The 18497-nt window shown below is 37.5% G+C and overlaps 1 long non-coding RNA gene across 4 annotated transcripts in view; it reads right to left on the minus strand.

Moving 5' to 3' along the window:
• Positions 1-18497, minus strand: part of LOC141567926 (uncharacterized) — a 316152-nt gene that overhangs the window by 263595 nt on the left and 34060 nt on the right. The gene's annotated exons all lie outside the window — the stretch shown is intronic.

Below are 18497 nucleotides of genomic sequence, written 5' to 3' on the forward strand. Positions count from 1 at the left end.
TCCCATTAATGTTGTCTAAGAAGATCCCAAGATATTTGATCATGTCTTTCAACATATTTCTTGCACAATCTCCTGAATGTATTTCTCTTCTGAAATGAGTACTTTTCCCAAAAATATTTCAATGTGTGCTTTCATAAGACAAAATTTTGGTGGCTTTACATACCTGGGGATATTTTTATTACCCTTCACATTCTACTGGCAATTTTGCTAGATGTAAAACTCCATATTCAAAGTGATTGTCCTTCAATATTTTAAAAATATTACTTCATTATCTTCTTGCATCCCGTGTTGCCATTGAAAAGTCTGATATCAACTTGACTCTTTTTTATCTTTGGATGATCTTCACTTCCTCTCTGAAAGCTTGTAGAATTTTTTCTTTGTACTTCATGTTTCCAGACATTATCATAAGATACGTAGGTTTGGGTTTTCCTTTTCTTTCATGTTTGGCAATCCATAAGCCCTTTCAAATTAAGATCTTCTCTCCTTTGAAGTATGAGTAATTTATCTCCATTATTTCTTCAGACTATTTCCTTCCACACATCTTCGCTGTTCTTCTGGATGTCCTATTACTAGATATTGGTACTTCAATCTGCCATACCTCTTAGCTTTTTTATTTGCTTATGTGTTTGTTTTCTATTTCTTTGTACATTCCTGCTGCCTTCTGGAAGAATTTCTCAATTTATTCTTCCAGTTCATTAATTTATTTTTTCTGTTAATCCATCTTCCTACTTATCCTATATAGTTTTCTTCATTTAAACATATATTTTCTACTTCCACTTTTTATTATTATCATTTTGTCTTACATATCAAATATATTTATTCCCTTACAGGCTTACGTGTATTTATCACATTTATTTTAATTTCTTAGCCCTCTTCTTCTAATATTTTTATTTCAGAAAATACAGATAGCCCTCAGATGTCTAGTTATTTGGGCCTAGGAGCTCATTATTCCATAAGGAATCAATACTGTGCCTAGTTTAGAGGAGTTAAAGAAGAAAGAATGAGCCTCAGTGTAGACAGCCCAGGTACCATCAAACTCCTGCGAATTACTCTGATTTGTAGCCAATTTATCAGGGAACTCCACTGGTCAGGACTCTACCTTAAACCTCAAGGAGAAGATTCATTAAGGATGAGGTGGTTTTCTAGTTTTTAACCCTTGAGCCCTGTGGGTTTGAAGGGTGGGTCAGGTGGTCTGGTCAGTCAGCACCTGTTTTCATGAACTCCTCCCCCCAGCAATGCTTTCTGCTGCCCTGCTGTTACCTGGGGTCAGTGAAGGTGAAAGACAGAGAAAGACAAGAACAGAACTGAAAAAGTTTCACTAACCACCTCAGGACACATTCCTCCTCTGGCTGCATCTAACCTACACCAGGGCAAATGGTCCTCTGTTCCCTCAGGGATTTCTCAGTGTTTGTTTGTTGCTTGGTTTTCTTCATTCCGGGTATTCACGTTTCTCTTCTGTTTATTTATATTCTTTTCTCCGGGATTAATTTGGGGGAAGAGGGCACCATCTTGGCAGAAACCAGAAACTTTCCTACACAGATTAGACAGACTTACCACTGTTTATGAATGTAAGTGAAATGATTTGTTCACCTCTAATAAGATTGATAAATTATTAAGCTAAATGATGATTGTACTCCCACCCCCACCCCATACACACACAGATCCCAAATGTTGTCATCATCATCTCTTTTCTTGCCTTTAAAAATCAATCCCTAAAAAGTCCATGTCCTTTAATATCCTCACCCTGTCAGCCTGCCTCCCGGTCAAGAGCTCCACTGGCCACATTCCTGACAGGATTTTGACAGGTTCTAGGATGTCAGACATGTGTAGTATGGTTCGTTTTCTCCTTTAGCCTGTTAAGAATTTGCTAATTAAAGTGACTAATTCTAATTCCAATCAGTCACTGGCATACTGTTGTCCATGTTGTTTCTGATACCGCCATCATTTTCCTCTCAGATCCGTTTCAAACTGTCATTACCTCAGTGCTCATCTCAAGCTTTAGCATTGGCCGTGCTCCCTGAATACAAAAATGGTTCTCTCATTCATACCCCATTAACTGAATTCCTTCACAGGCACACTCCCTCTCAATTAGCTGAGGAATTTGGCGGAGAGGAAAGGGCGCTAAACTTCAGGGTCAGGTTCCAATCTGTGCTCTTCCAGAAACTAGATGCGTGACATAGCAAAATCACCTCATCGTCCTCAGTTTTTCTGCCTACAAAATGGGGTTCAAATTGGAGAAGGTTGACATAAATCATTGCAAGTGTTTCAAACTCTAAAATTCTATGATTTAGTTTAATGTTACCCAGACTCGACTTAAGCTCACACATTATTTCTCTAGACCTAGTTAATGTCACTTTCTACAGATGCCTTCAAGCTGCCCTTTCTCCACTACATAGAAAACTGGTAGGGATGGTCATCCCTATACATAATTTATTTTCACCAGCACAAAATCATAGACTTAAAAAATTAATCAAAGACTCACTCACCCAAAAAATTTTACATTTAATAAATTTAAAGCTAGTTTCTGTTATAACTTAGCAAACCACTGCCTCTACCTTATAAACAGATTCTACCACTAAAACTGTCATAATGGCTAAGCTCCCAGTATTATCCAGACCACCATCATCTTGGACCCGTTCAAAAATCTTAGGAAATACATTTCTTAATGCCTTCACTTAGCCTTGACCAATGAATCAGAAGTCAGGGTAGGCTGCTTACGTGGTAATGGTCTTGGAGATGCACTGAATTCTTTTGAAATGTTTTAAAGATGGTTTGGGTTCAGTATAAATTTGAGGAAAAGGATGACATTGGTTCATATTTCAGTAAAGTCAGTCGCCTGTCTCAAATACGGCTAAGCCAAACTGTCTACAGAAAGTTCAATACACCAAGCTCTTAGCACACAGCAACTATCATTGCAAGTAATGTATTTTTTCAGCAGCATAAAGCTTGTACCTTCTGGAAACTGCAGGGAGAATTCCCTAAGCTCTCAAAAATGATTAGATTGGTGAGAACACTGGTCCAGAACTTCCATCAAAGTTCAAAAGAAAAATCTGAGGCAGGTAGTCCCAAAGCACATTCAGTTTCTTGTTAGAGTCTCTCTTCCCAAATGGTTCTTCAGACCACCTCTTTGCATTCCAACACCAACGACATTTTCAAATTTATGCTCTGGAGTCATGATTCTTTGCGTTAAGCTCTCTGACTGCAAGTTTATAAAAATTAGTAACTCTCCTGTGACTTTATTACGTAAAATGTGCATGCTGTCTATAAGATTTGGACTCCCATTCTGATTACCGTAATTTGTAAACTCCAGAATTTCCTTATCTTTGCTTAAACATATCCTCCCCAAGTATAGCTATACATGGCTCAATCACATTACACACACACATTTTCGTGTAGGCCAGGAGTCAGCAAACGTTCTCTAGAAAGGGTCAGATAGTGAATATTCTTGGCTTTGTGAACTGTTGAGTTCTCTCTCACAACTACTCAACTCTGCCTTTGGAACTCAGAAGTAGTCATAGACAATACATCACTGAATGAACCTGGCTGTGTTCCAATAAAACTTTATTTAGGCAATATTCAGCCCATGGGCTATAATTTGCTGACCCCTTGTCTAGGAGGCCTTTCCATTAAACAACCAGGTGAAGTAATTTTGGACCTAATCTAAAAATGGGCTGGGTTTTTATTTATTTGCATTTTTATTCTGGCACAAGGAAGTAAGCAGAGATGTATTTTAGACTTAGGTCTTCTCATAATGATTGGAAACGTAAACACTGCTTTGCTGAGATGCAGTAATCACTATCATTAACTGAAGGCTTTGCAATCCATAAAATTATTTGGCCTATTTTATTGTATCCAGTCATCAAAAGAACACTGGGAAATAACCTATTTTTTGTTTCTTCCTTATTCTGTAGCTGAGGAAACTAAGAGTTTCATGATTTACTTAGAAAGTGTTGGAGCCAGCCTTTGAACCCAGGCCTAATGCCAAAACCATACAAATTTTAGTGTTTCACAACTAAATGATAGCAAAAATAGCAATCCTGCTTTGAGCAGTAATGCCTAAGGACATGTTTGATGAGCTCAGAATCTACAAAGTGGGAATGTTGTTCAGTTGACATTTCTTCATTTAACGCACACATCAACAAACAAAACTGCCAATCAACACAAAGCTGCAAGTCAACAGATGCTCTTTTGTACAACAATATTCACTACACAAAAACACATCCCTGGTTTGCATCTGATAAAGCAGTTACAGATTGAAAACACAGTTAATCGTAATAATCTTTCTTGGCAACCCTTTCCTGGCTCCAAGTGATGACCAATTTCTTTTTCTAAATATTAAATAACTGTATCCTAATAGTCCTTATTAGAATTTTTTTATCTAGAAGAAAATTCAGATATTGTTTATAGTTTCTACGTTATAGATTTATGTGTCAGAACTTCTGGCACTTCTCCAAGTCTTCACAGTGAGATGATAATTATTAAAATGATTCTGTTATCATCTTTTAGCTTTTACAGTACATGAACTTGAATGGTATCTGGGCTTGAGACAAGAATGCTTTGCCAGCTGCTAAAGGATCTCTTAGTTGCTCCTCCCCAAATTTAAGTGTCAATTTAATCTTAAGCAAGAGAGTGTCAAATTTTATCATTTCATGACTGTTATCCTTGAAGAAAAAAAAATTCAAATGATTTTGCCTTTTCTGCTTTGATTAACTTTTGGCCATCTTCCCCAAGCAGAAATGCCATTCTTTTATTGTTCTTTTTACCATAAAAATGATTGTTTTAAAATTTATGGTTTCAGAATTTTAGAAAATTTTAATACATTCTCCACCCTTGCCTCCCAGATCTCATTTTTACTGGCTAGTCAACTTTTATCTATTCACCCAAAGATTTGTACTTCTGCCCCTGACTTTTAAAATATGCTTAATAAATCTAAGAATAAAAGAGAAAGGGGTTGGGTTCTTTTTTTCCATAAAAACAATCAAACAAAGTTGGTTGTTGTTGTTTTTCTTCTTGGGGGGTGGAGGGAGAACGGAATGGTTCCTGCATGTGTAAACCTATAACACAAAAGTAGTTTATTTCAGCAGAAAAAGCTTATAACCCCCTCTGACCCTCAAGTGCTATGTGCATGAATCTCTAAACCCCTCAGACTCTTACTGTCTTATTTGGGATCTCCCAAAATCAGATCAGAGACAATGATTTTGGTGCAAGTAGGTTAGTGGAGATGGTGGCAGCAGTGGAGTGGTCTCGAGAAACACTATGAGTTAGTGGAGATGTGAAACAAGGAAGGGATTATTAACAAGCTGTTTGTTGCTCTGGGCAACTGAGGCTTACCCTCCCACCCCACCCAGAACTGTGTGAAAACTATGTAGAACTCAGCTCAGAACTGTCCCACCAAGAGATGAGGAAGAGAGGGTGTTGAACCATCTCCTCCTTGTCCCTCATTAATTGGGGATCAGTCCTGGAATGTTAACTCTCCAGCACATGTGGCCTGACCCAAGGTCAAAGGTCACCCTCACACAGAGAGACCCAGGAAGTGGACCCAGAGTAGGAGAAGCTCTCATGTAGATGAAAGGCAAATGAGCAGGGTCTAACCAGTGCTTGCGACTCTCAGTTTTCTCCTTTTTTAATGGGGATAAAAATATTTGCCTCCGTTACCTCATGAAATGGTTGAAAAGATGAATCGCAACTAATACTTATATATCACTTTTTGTTCCCAAAGTATTTCCACAGGCATTTTTTAATGCATTCCTCACACATTCCTACAAGGATGCTATACATATATATAGTGATGGTCTCCATTTATCACATAGAAATCTGAGGCTCAGAAAGAATAAATGACTTGCCTCACATTACAGAACTAGCAACCAGCAAAGGTGGGCTTTGAACCAGGTCGAGAACTATCAATTCCAGGCTCTTTCCACCATTGCATGTGTGAATGTTCTTTGTCAAGTGCAAAGTAGTCTAAGAATATAAGGCACAGTCACTCCTCAAGAGGAGTTACACCAACAAAACAAACTCATAACTAGAAATTCCTCCAACTTATCAACCAGATAGATAGATAGATAGATAGATAGATAGATAGATAGATAGATAGATAGAGTTTGGGTTTTTTGTTTGTTTTGTTTTTCTAAGTCAATTAGTAAAATACATGAAGAAGTAGGCATGAGTGCTTTCTGACCCTGGTGTATCCAATTGGGTGAAAGTATATCCATGTCATTAGCTGCTCTGCGAGCCACTTAATTACACTGAGGAGAGCACAGGACAGAAGCCAAGCCCACCAAGGCATATCCAGGGACAAAGTCAACAAGTGAAAGAAGGGCTTCCAAGCAGATTCAGAGCTCCCCCTCTTCACCCCCAATGTGTGCAGACTCGATGCAAGCATTACTTTTCTCAATAGAGCTAGTAAAGAAAATTAAATTAGTTCACAGCCTCCATATAGCCTTGGTTACCTGAGAGCTGAATGGAACAAAAAGCTGACCCACCTTGGCTTTTGGTCAAGGCACTTTATTTACCAGAAAAGGACCATAAGACTCCTCTTATGAAGCAAAGAAAGACACGGGAGAAAGGTAGAAAGCACAAACCTAGTGTGTTTACTAAGCAAAATGTTTTCATTACGCTTGTTTACATTACTGACTTGTTCTAAAACTCTTCCTGTTGAAGCAAGCCGGCAGTCACTTTGGGGTTTTTCTCTGAATAATACTGGCCCATTTGCTTTTCACTCTGTACATTTATTTCCCTCCATTTATTAGATTTCTAAAACATGCCCACTGCCCACAGGCCTCTGGGCAGAGGTACAAAACGAAATGCTACAATTACATGAAATGCAATGGCCAAAGAATATAATTTCCTATAAGAGAAGGGTGGGTGGGTAGGGTGTGGAGGGAGTTTATCCGTGGAGACAATGCCAAACCAGAAAGGTACATCTTGCGCCACACCCTGTAGGCACCAGGCACAAGGAGTTATTTGCTGGACTCAGTAAATTCGCAAAACCCTTAACAGTCTGAGGTTGAATTTAAACTTAGATGCCAGCAGTTTAAAGTGGGTTATAAAGCTGGCCAAAAAATCATCCCTCTCCCCGAGCCTGTGGCTGTATGTCTACGTTCAGGAAAGCTAAAAATGAGTCCTAGAGAGAAAGTCACCGAACTCATCCCATGAAGATAGGGCTGATGTGTATAAAATGGAAAAGGACTGGTTACAATAATGGTAAACATTTATTCAGTGCTTACTACATACCAAATCCTATTCTACCAGATACAGACATATAGATATATTCATCTAATCCGTATAAGAACATTTTGAGGGGCATTTTTATCAATAAGAGCATTAAGGCACAGAAAGTTCAAGTAATTTGCCCAAAGCCACATGGCAGGTAGGAGGGGGCCAGGATTAACTCAGACAATCTGACACTGGAGCTGGCAGAACCTACTGACTGTGGGGACCAAGGATAATGTCCATATTCGACTGAAGGACTTGATCATTTACACAGCACTTTTTGTTGTTGTTGTTATTGTGGGCAAAAGCACCCAAAGACGTCATCAAAATGGATTCAAGAGTGGAGAGAGCTATTTCTCCAAACTACTTTTTCTCTCTTCTTTGTGGACAGAATACAACAAAAACCCTTTATAGGTCTTTCCTTATTCTTCCCTTTCCTTTATTCCCCCTTTTGGATCACATGGTCTCTTCTTATCTTAAGGGCCAATGCAGCAGCCTAGCAAGCAGAGGCCAGAAACAAACAACAACAACAACAAAAACACAATCTGAAGAGACAAGCAAGAATCAAGGACCATGGTCAGACATGATACGGATTTTTGGAAATACCATAGAAAGAATTATAAATAAAGTATGATTGATATGTTAAGGGTTCTCATGGCAAAAAAAAAATGACAATGTACAAAAATCAATGTGTATCATAAGCAGAGAAATAGAAACTCTAAGACAGAATCAAAGGAAATGCTAGCAATTCTGTCCCTCATTACTGGAAGTCACTCCTAAGATGCTAGCCCAGGTTTTTTTTTTGTTTTGTTTTTAATAAAACTGAAATGGAAATAAATAATGCCTTTGATAGGCTCATCAGAAGACGGAACACAGCTAAGAAAAGAATCAGTGAGCTTGAAAATATGTTAATAGAAATTTTCCAAACTGAAATGGAAAGGAAAAAAGAATGATAAAAAAAAAAGAACAGAACATCAAAAAAATTGTGGGACAATTTCAAAATATCTAACAATATGTAATTGGAATACCAAAGGAAAAAAGAAAATAAAACAAAATAGAAAAATATTTGAGGTAATAATGGCTGAGAATTTTCCAAAATTAATGAGGACACCAAACCACAGGTCTGGGAGGCTCAGAGAACACCAAGCAGGAAAAGTACCCAATAAATCTACATGTAGACATATCATATTCAAACTGCAGGATCCCAGAAACAAAGAGAAAGTCTTTAAAAAGCCAGAGGAAACAACACCTGATGTACAGAGGAAAAAGAATAAGAATTACAGTGGACTTCTCATCTGAAATCATGCAAAGTAAAAGAGAATAAAGTGCAATATTTATGTGTTGAAAAACAAAACCACCAACCCAGAATTCTGTATTTAGTGAACTATCCTTTGAAAGTGAAGGAAAAGTACAACTTTCTTAGACAAACAAAAATTGAGGGAATTCAAAGCCCCCAGTAGACCCTGCAAGAAATGTTAAAAAGAAGTTCTTTAGGATGTAAATAATTACATAAATCAGAAACTTTTAAGTCAGAAAGTTATATGAGTCAAAAACATATCTACATAAAGTAAAGAGCATTAGAAAGGAGAGAACAAAGGTAAAATAAGACCTTTAATATTTCTTATTCTTAATTGATTTAAAAGGTAATTAGTTGTTTAAAATAATTCTAGTAACAATGTAGTGAGTGGCTGCAGTGCATGGATAAGTGAAATGAATTAAAACATTGTTAAAAGGGGCAGAGACAGGAAAGAGGAATTAAAACCACACTATTATAGGATAACTGTACTACAAAATTCATATGGACTTAGATTAATTATAAATTATTGCAAATGCTAGAGAAACCATAAAAATTTAAAAAGAGAAGTATAACCCATATACTAAGAGAGGAAAAAATATAATTATATAAAATGCTCAATTAAAATCAGAGAATGTAGAAAAAGAGGGGAAAAAAAAAAAAAAAACAAGGAATAAGTGCCATGATTTAAGTTACAAACATGGTAGGTATTAACCCAACTATATCAATAATCACTTAAAATGTGGTCTAAGTATACCAATTAAAAGACAGAGATTATCAGAGTGTATAAAAACAATAATCCCAAGACCCAACCATGTATTATCTAAGGAACCCACTTAAAATATAAAAACATAGAAAGTTTAAAAGTAAAGGGTAGGGAAAGATATAGTACACTGACACTAATTAAAAGAAAGCTGATGTGTCTGTATTAATTTCAGAAAACTTCAGAATAAGAAAAAGTATCAAGGATAAAGCGGTTCATTACATAATGATAAAGGAGGCAGTTCTCCAATAGAACATAACAATCCTTAACACTCATATCACCCTAATACCAAGAACAGACAAAGACATTACAGGAAAAATACAGACCAATATCTCTCATGACCATAAATGCAAAAATCCTCAACAGAATGTTAGCAAATTGAATCCAACAGTGTGTAACAAGAATATACCCACAACAAAGTGGAATTATCCCTGATATGCAATGATGATTCAACATTCAAAACCAATTAACTTAATCCACCACATCAATAGGATAAAGAAAAATTATATGACCACATTAGTTGCTGCAGAAAAAGCATTTGACAAAATTTGACACCCACTCATGATAAAAAAAAAAAAGAACTCTCAGCAAACTAGTCGTCGATAGGAACTTCCTAGATTTGATAAAGAATATCTATTAAAAAGAAAAAAAATCTCTAGAGTTAACATACATAATGGTTAGAAACTGGATGCTTTCCCTCTAAGATTGAGAACAAGGCAAAGATGGCCTCTTTCACCACTCAGATTCAACATTGTAAGGAAAGTTCTAGCTAGAGCAAGAAGGCAAGACAAGACAAGATATACAGATTGGAAAGGAGGACATAAAACTGACACAGACACATACAAGATGGCTGCTTGGGACCCTTGATCGTAAGGTTTCCCTGTGAAAAGGAAAATGAATTTAACAGGATTCTAGTCAATGCCACTAAATTCATTAGCCTCAGGCTCTAATGAGCTCACTAAGCCAGATGCCCAGTTACCACCACTTCAATGCCGAAAGCCATATTGACCTCTTTTTTTTTTTTTCTGTCACTTATCTTTCAAGTTGGTGTTCCACCCCAGGAATGCTCCTCTTAAATGACAAACATATTGCAGATCTTAGGCCACACTAGAATATGGAGAAAACAGTGATGTACGCGTAGACTTACTGCCACATACAGACTCTGAGACACCATTGTTTGGTAGACGGGTGTGAGGTACCCAAAGGCAAAGTGATCTGAAATTTCCTGGACTAACTATGTGGACTCATTTTTTCCAGTCACTTTATACTAAAGCCAAAAATGTTACCAGAGTTTCCTCAGGGTCTCTAATTGCCCTGGTGGCTTTGGTAATTGCTCTGGACTCTTTCCCCTAAAGTGTAAACAATAATGTGTCCTTTTAGATTTCCCACATCCTCTTGGTCCAAGTTCTCCTCAAATAAGTATGTAGAGAAGGAGACAAAGACCCTGATAATTTGCATAATAGTGGGTTCTTTTCCACATAGTGTCAAGTGTTTTCGGTGTTTATTTTAATAACTTAATTTTCCTCCTACAAGACACCCGTTACTTAAGAAAGCAGAGAATTCACATTGATTTAGATTCACAAAAGAATGGAAAGGAATGTCTGAAATGTCTCATGGAACTGATAATATAGGTAAGATATTTCAAAGCCCCCAAACCCATCCATCCCCCACCTTTAAACCCAAATGAACCTTTTCACTTAATTGCCATCTACTCTCAGAAATGCTACTTGGCTTACGGTACATATTCAGAGTCAAAGCTTCCTCCCACTGCATTGGCCCTTCTTAATACCATCCACATTTGATGGGAATCTTGTAGATGTGGCGAGGTGGTTCTTCAGCATTGCCTCACTGTCATTTTCTGCTGGATTAGTTGACAAGGGTCAACTTCGACCCTGGTGACAAAGAATACTTAACTTCCTACTTAGCCAAAAGTACTCAGTGTTAACAAACTCTTGGCCAACGAGACCAGGCACCAAGCACCAGGCCTGGAGGCAAAAAAAGTTATGAATTTGGGCATCTGAAGAAGCTGAACTAGAAAGGGTAAAGAAGGAGTTCAGGTAAGAAAAGCAGGAAGCCCTTAAGTAGAAATGCCATTTCCTATACAGCCTAGTAGCTCTGGGAATAAAAAGAAATGTCATTGGAATGATGGTACACATGACCCTTGGCAATGCAAAAGTTATTCTATTTATCTGCACAATGAATTATTAAAGTACAAAAAATTAGGTGCCTTTTGCTTCTCATTATCAAACCAACTTTAAAAATACCTACTCTTACGGACTGACTGCAGTAACAGCCCCAATTTATTCACTCTTCCTCTGCCCATGCCCTTTGGCACTGCCCTCTCACACTGACTCTAGGCTTAGCCATATGACTTCTTTTGGCCCAGGGGACATTAGCAGATGTGATGCAAGCAGAGTCATGAAAACACTTGTACACGGAAACATATCTGCTTGCTGCTCTTGGAAGCAAGCTGCCACGGGAAGAAACCCAGGCTATCCTGCCACTTAAGAGACCACCTGAAGGAGAGCTGAGGCCCTCTGCTAACGATCAGGCAGTCCTCAGCTATTGTAACAGTTGACTGCAGAAGCATGAAGCATGATTGAACCCTAGCGGAGATCAGCCAAGCCTGTACTACCAAGATAGCCCAGCCTAAATTGCCGATTAGATAAATAATTTCTTATTGTTTTAAGACACTAAGTTTTGAGTTGGTTTGTTACACAGCAACAACGAACTGATGCATCTACAAAGTACCCAGACTGTACTATGCTCTTTAGGAAATACAGAAGACATTTAACGCACAATTATAGGTGAGAAGAAAAGGCAGAGATATACGCTATATGTCTGCACCTATTAATAAGGGAGAAAAGTTTGCCTTTAGTTGAATGCAACATGATAATATTAATATTAAGGTGTGAGGAATTTATACATAACCTGGAAATTATTATCTTTATGTAATTTCAGCACTTTGCATCTCATTTAGAATGAAAAGAAATGAGACTCCTGAGAATGCATAACAGGGGGAAAAAATATCAGGAACAATTATTTCGCATCCAAGAAAATTCTCTCTCTCTCTCTCTCTCTCTCTGGTTCAATTCATGCTTTGGAAAATGAGTCAGATCAGTTTTTCTTTTATCCAAATTGGTTTGCCCATTCCTTGAAATTACATATGATGACATAATCCTAGTCCAACTTGGCAAAAGAGAGAATTTGCAGCTCAAGTCTGGTTTCTCTTCAATTTTCATTTCCCCTGGGTCCCATTCGTATTTCTTACAGACACTTTCCCTTGTGACCCAATCTAATTTGATTCCCTACCACATCTCCTCTACCAAGAGCATCCAAAGCTATTTTGCAGAGATTCTATAAATAATGTTTTGACAGCATTTAAAAGATAATATTCAGTAAAAAAATAAATAATAATTTTTTAAAACATTTTTATTCCAAAAGGAAAAGGGGGTGGGAGTGGGAAAAAAGTTCTTTTCAGGACAGTATCTACAATTGTGCCTGGATATTACCAACCAATCTGAGTGATCTATTTTCCCAACTGACTTGACAGAACTGACCTGTTATTTTGGCTTTATACAGAAAGTCACAATGAGGTGAAAGAGGAAGGAAAAAACTGACCAATCAGAATGAAGCTCTAGCAATGAAAGCAGCCTCTTGAGAGCGCCGATATTTGATAAGAAACCCAAATGACAGAACTAAGGATCGTTACTCGGGTACCACTGCCATTTTATAAAGTTAGAGAAGGAGCTGGTGTTCCTCTTTGTAGAGAGGTCTGACATCTGGGAAATGACCGTTTTTTGACATTTAGATAACGAATTTCTAAACTTCTCCTTCATTCCCTTTCTGTCTCCTCCTGGGCCTATGTGTCTCTCCCTACTGGCCCCATGGCCTATTAGGCTCTTTTCACTTTAGTATTCAACTGATAAAATCTTGTGTTAGTTTGCCAGGCCTGCCATAACAAAGTGCTACAGACCAGATGGCTTCAACAACGGAAATTTATTTTCTCACAGTTCTGACGAGCAGAAGTCCAAGATCAAGGTTTCAATAGGGTTGATTTCTTCTGAAGGCCTCTCTTCTTGCTTCTAGATGACCATCTTCTCCATGTGTCTTCACATGGTCTTTCCTCTGTGTATGTCTATATCCTAATCTGCTCTTCTTATATGGACACCAGTCATATTGGATTAGGGCAACACTCATGGCCTCATTTTATCTCTTTAAAGACCTTATCTCCAAATACAGTCACATTCTGAGGTACTAGGGGTTAGGACTTCAATATGTGAATTGGGGTGGGGGGGCACAATTCAGTCCACAACACACTTTAAGGTTCTTTACCTCACAGACCTATTTACCTTTTACCTTTCACCTCACTTCCCCAACATTAAATCAATGTCATCAGCTGTGCAGGAGGGTGAAGACACTTCCAGGTTAAATATACATATCAATCAATTTCAAGATGCATCTCAGTTTCACAAATGTCAAACGTAATAGAAAAAAATCATCTTAGAAAACTATGGTAATGGATGTCTTTGAAAACTAAGAAACTTCCACTAGATTGAAAGAACTGAGCCTCTAATGGCTACAATCAAAGTAAAACCATCATGGTCCATGAAAGAGGGATGGGGACATGATGCCCCACTTAGCGACCAATTTAGATCAATTAGCTACACATTCTAAACACTCATAACATCATTGAGGTTTTCAGTGTACGTTGGACAGGGAGTGAGGAAGGGAGCACGGGAGCTGCTCACACTCTCACAGAGTATTTGTATTAAGAAATTGTGCACCGTACCTTGACCACTGTATTGCTCACAGCTTTTTGTCACAAGGCCCTTCTTTTTGAATCCCTACAGCACTCTACTTTCCCTCTTAACTACTTAGTAGTTACATAAATATCAAATAAGCAGCCAACAATTGTTGACTGACTGATTTAGTACTATCATTTCAGGGATATTAACATGGGGGGCAATATTAATGCCAAGTTGCCTCTATATTTATTTCTGAGGATGAGATAAACAGGTGTGTTTCCTCCCACTTCTTGTTGAAAGGAAAAGTGCCCTGTAATGATAGCCACCTCCCAGGGATAAATATCACATGAAAACTCAGTCTCTTTCAAATACTCATCTTTTGACTTCAACACTTTACCCCAAAGTAAATGACGTTAATGTGTATGTTGAACACTAAACATTGAATAAATAGACACTGAACTCTAAATGCTTATCTTGACTGACTCCTCCAAGACTGTAAGAAGCCACCACCTTCCACTGCATCCTCTCCTTGAGGCACTTTTACTTATCCCCCCAATTCTGCCACAAATGCCACCTTACTGCTTGTTACCTTCAGAAATACGGCTAATGACTGAGGGCCAGTCAATATCAAAATCTATTTATGCTTTCCCACTCAGAGCATTTCCTTATTTCTGCAGCTTCTGTCTAAAATAACCCTTTTTGGAAATCATCTTAAAAGGGTATCACTCTTATTTTGATGTCTCTAACCACATAACCCATGCTGGGGCTGCCCCATAACTGTTTTTCTTTGGTGAACTGATCAAAAGTCCCCTGGCTAATTATATCATCTGGGAAGCAGGCGGAGGCACTGGAGGGGAGCAAGTGTCATTCATGCTTATTTGGCTTCAGCTACTATGTCACCACTGCGCAAAGAGGCTAATTCTTTGGATGTTGACCAAAAAGAAACAAGAGGGACAACCAACACCAGCAAGACAAACAGGCTGCTATTCTTGGATCCATAAAAATATACCTTTGGAAGTGGTTTCACGAGGAGAAAACATTTTTAACTCCCACCACGTTTGTCAGTCTAATGTCTTTTTGAATAAACAGTGCTCTGTTGGAACTGAAATGATACAGGAAGTTTTCCAGCTAAATGGCTTTTTTTGTTGTTGTTTGTTGTCCAAGTTATCTATCCCTGCGGATTATTGTCTGGTCACTTGCTCCTCCGGGTTTAAGGCAAAGACATAAATTGTGCCCATATCATCCCTTTATTTTTTAAGAGAAGGGGCACAAGGACAGCTCATGAGACATACAAGTGCTGGGAAACTTCTTAGTCTGAGTATTCTTTCTCAGGAGTCAGCTTTCTCCACCAGTGTCTCTATTCATGTGGGATATAATGTTATTTCATTTTCCTCTGGTCATCTTACATCCCTGGAGAGAGCTTGACTCATGATATAATTATATGCTTGGCCAGTTCCCAGTGAGAGTCACTCCGAACTGCCACCCGCTTGCCCCCTGCTGATCTCCCACTCCAATGCCAAAAAGCACAGAACTGAGCCAGAAATAGTGTGACACATTTTGTAGAACCATTAATGATTAGGTTCTCGGAGGGCACTTTGCAATGGCTGTCCTCCTTCCTCCGAGGGGTAGGTGAGCGCTGGAGGTTAGTGATTCACTATAGAAGTAGCCCAATTTGTGGTCTCTGGGGCTGGTCAGCACAGCCTGCCTGGTTCATAAAGTAGCTCCTGGAGGACCTATTTTCAAATGTTTGGGAATTTAGGCTTATTTCACAGAAAATATAAACATTGCCATCAGATTGTTCAACACTTCTCTCAATAAATGATAAAACAAGTGTACACACAAAAATACTAAGGATATGGAAGACAAACAACATTATCAAACAAATTTACCTAATTGACTGTATAGAACACTACCCAACAACAGCACAATGAACTTTTTTTCCCAAGGGCATCCAGAACTTTTACCAAGATCAACCATATTTTAAGCCATAAGACAAATCTCAATAAACTTAAAAATATTCAAATCATACAAAGCATGTTCTCTGACCATCATGGAATTAAATTAAATATGAGTAACAGAAAGATCTTTGCAAAATATTGTAATATTTGGAAACTAAACAATGTACTTTTAAATAACACATGGGTCAAATGAGGAATCAATAGAAAATTAGGAAGCATTTTAAATGGAATAAAAATGAAAAGAAGACATATCAAAATTTTGTGGGGTCCAGCTAAAATAATACTTAAAGGAGAAATGCATAGCCTTAAATACTTCTATTAGAAAAGAAGAAAGTCTCAAATCAATGACCCTAACATCCACCTTAAGGGGCAAGAAAAAGAACAGCAAATACAAAATAACAACAACAACAATAATAATGCAGAAATCAATGAAATAGAAAACAGAAAAATAATATAGAAAACTAACTAAATCAAAAGTTGGTTCTTTGAGGAGATAAACAAATTTCATAAATATTTAGGAAAAAAGTGAGAAAATATCAACTACCAATATGAGAAATCAAACAGATATCACTATAGACCCTACAAGGTAATAAAAGAATATTCACTGATAAATACTAGCAAACAAGAAAACAGTTTTAAGATGGAAATTCTTTCTAAATTTATGACTGATACAAAATAATCACAGTCAAAATACCAGCAGGCAATTGTAAACAAATTGACAAGCTTATTCTAAAATTCAAATGGAAATTTAAAGGACCGAGACTAAGTAAAAGTTTTGAAACAAAAAGAACAAAGTTGGAATATTTACATTACCATATTTTGAGACTTAGTATAAATCTATAGTAATCAAGACAGTATCACATTTGCATCAACAGATAAATAGATTAAATAGAGAATTCAGAATTCATATTAATAATCTATTATAACACCATTATAAAAATTAACTCAAAATGGGTCATAGAAGTCGATGTAAAAGTCCAAACTATAAAACTTGCAGAAGAAAACAAAGAGAAAATCTTCATGACCTTGGATTTGGCAAATATTTTTAAAATAAGCATTTAAAAAATCATCTGTAAGGTATTTAGAATTTATAATGTATATAAGTTGAACTTCCTCAAAATTAAAAAAACATTGTTTTCCAAAAGAACTACTAAAATATAAAACTAGCCACAGATTGACAGACAAGATTTGTTAAGTCTTACATCCAATAAAGTACTGATATCTAGACTATACAAAGAACTCTTACAACTCAATACAATATATAGTCATATACTAGAAGAGAAAACATTAAAACATTTGTGCTGGTCAATTCTGCATATATGGATGATTTTTTTTTCTTTTTTAATATTTCTGTTTCTTCTGTGTTTTCTATTTTCTAAAGCTAGTATATGCTATTTTTAAAATCAGAACAACAAAAAGACTTCATTAAAAAATACTTGACAAAACAGCTGGTCTTCATAACAGTATGATTTGAGGGTCACCATCCAGAGAGAAGGGTGCCCAGGTTTCACTGGAGATGAACCAGGTAGGGTATTATTTTCAGAATAGCCTCCAGGGACACAGGATCCAGGGCAATAGATCAAAGTGAGAGGAATATTACTCAAGGCCGCATGAGGTGTGCCCTGGGGTGGAGAGCCAGAATTTTAGAGGAACTGAAGCTATAACAAAATAAACCATAAAAAAAAATTAAGGAATTAAAACAAAGAAGATGGAATCTGGGAGGCTTGGTAGTGGGGAAATATGTCACTTAAAGAGGCCACCCTAGGTTAAAATGGTAGCGGCCCCAAAGGCAAACTGAACTGAATACTCCATGTTTCTATAGCTTGAAACAATACACATGGAGGCTGGTGGTGGTATGTGTTGCCTGTCTGAAAGAAGGAAAGAGATTTATTCCCATCAGACACAAAAGAAGAAAGACAAAGATGTAGTTGCTAGCTTTTTGTGTTTCTGCCCTATCCCTGTACTAATTTTCTTTTTTTTAAAAGAATAAAGCATATTTAGGGACTAGGTCCATCAATCAAGTATCCACTATATATAAGAATAGATGTGCAAATACTGTATTTAGAAGCAATTTACGTAAGAAGCCATATAAAACTTGGAGCCAAGGTGGCCGAACTGATTCCAAGATTCAGGTGACAAATTTCAACTCAAAGGTGATGAAAGAGAAAGCCTCTCCACGCCTACCGCACCTCCATACACAGACCACAGTACGGTTTTGGCTGAGACGGCACATGCTTTTGCACAGCCTGGTTCTCTAACCAGAACCTTCTTCGCTCCCCTCTTCTTCTAGTTAATTCCTGCTCAGACCCCAGGCTCAGCTCTACTGTCACATCCCACACCTTCCTGTGCAGGCTAAATGCATGGTGAAGGGCCATGCCATCTAGTTCACTTTCACAGAATTTGCCTTACTTGCAATTCACATTTCTTTAGGAAGACTTAAGTCAGTTTGCTCTGTGGATTACAAATTCCATTGTATTCCTGGTACCTAATATAGTGCCTAAAATTTCCAAAAAAACTGCCAG

The sequence above is a fragment of the Rhinolophus sinicus genome, linkage group LG12 (genome assembly GCF_036562045.2).
Source record: "Rhinolophus sinicus isolate RSC01 linkage group LG12, ASM3656204v1, whole genome shotgun sequence".
Taxonomy (NCBI): domain Eukaryota; kingdom Metazoa; phylum Chordata; class Mammalia; order Chiroptera; family Rhinolophidae; genus Rhinolophus; species Rhinolophus sinicus.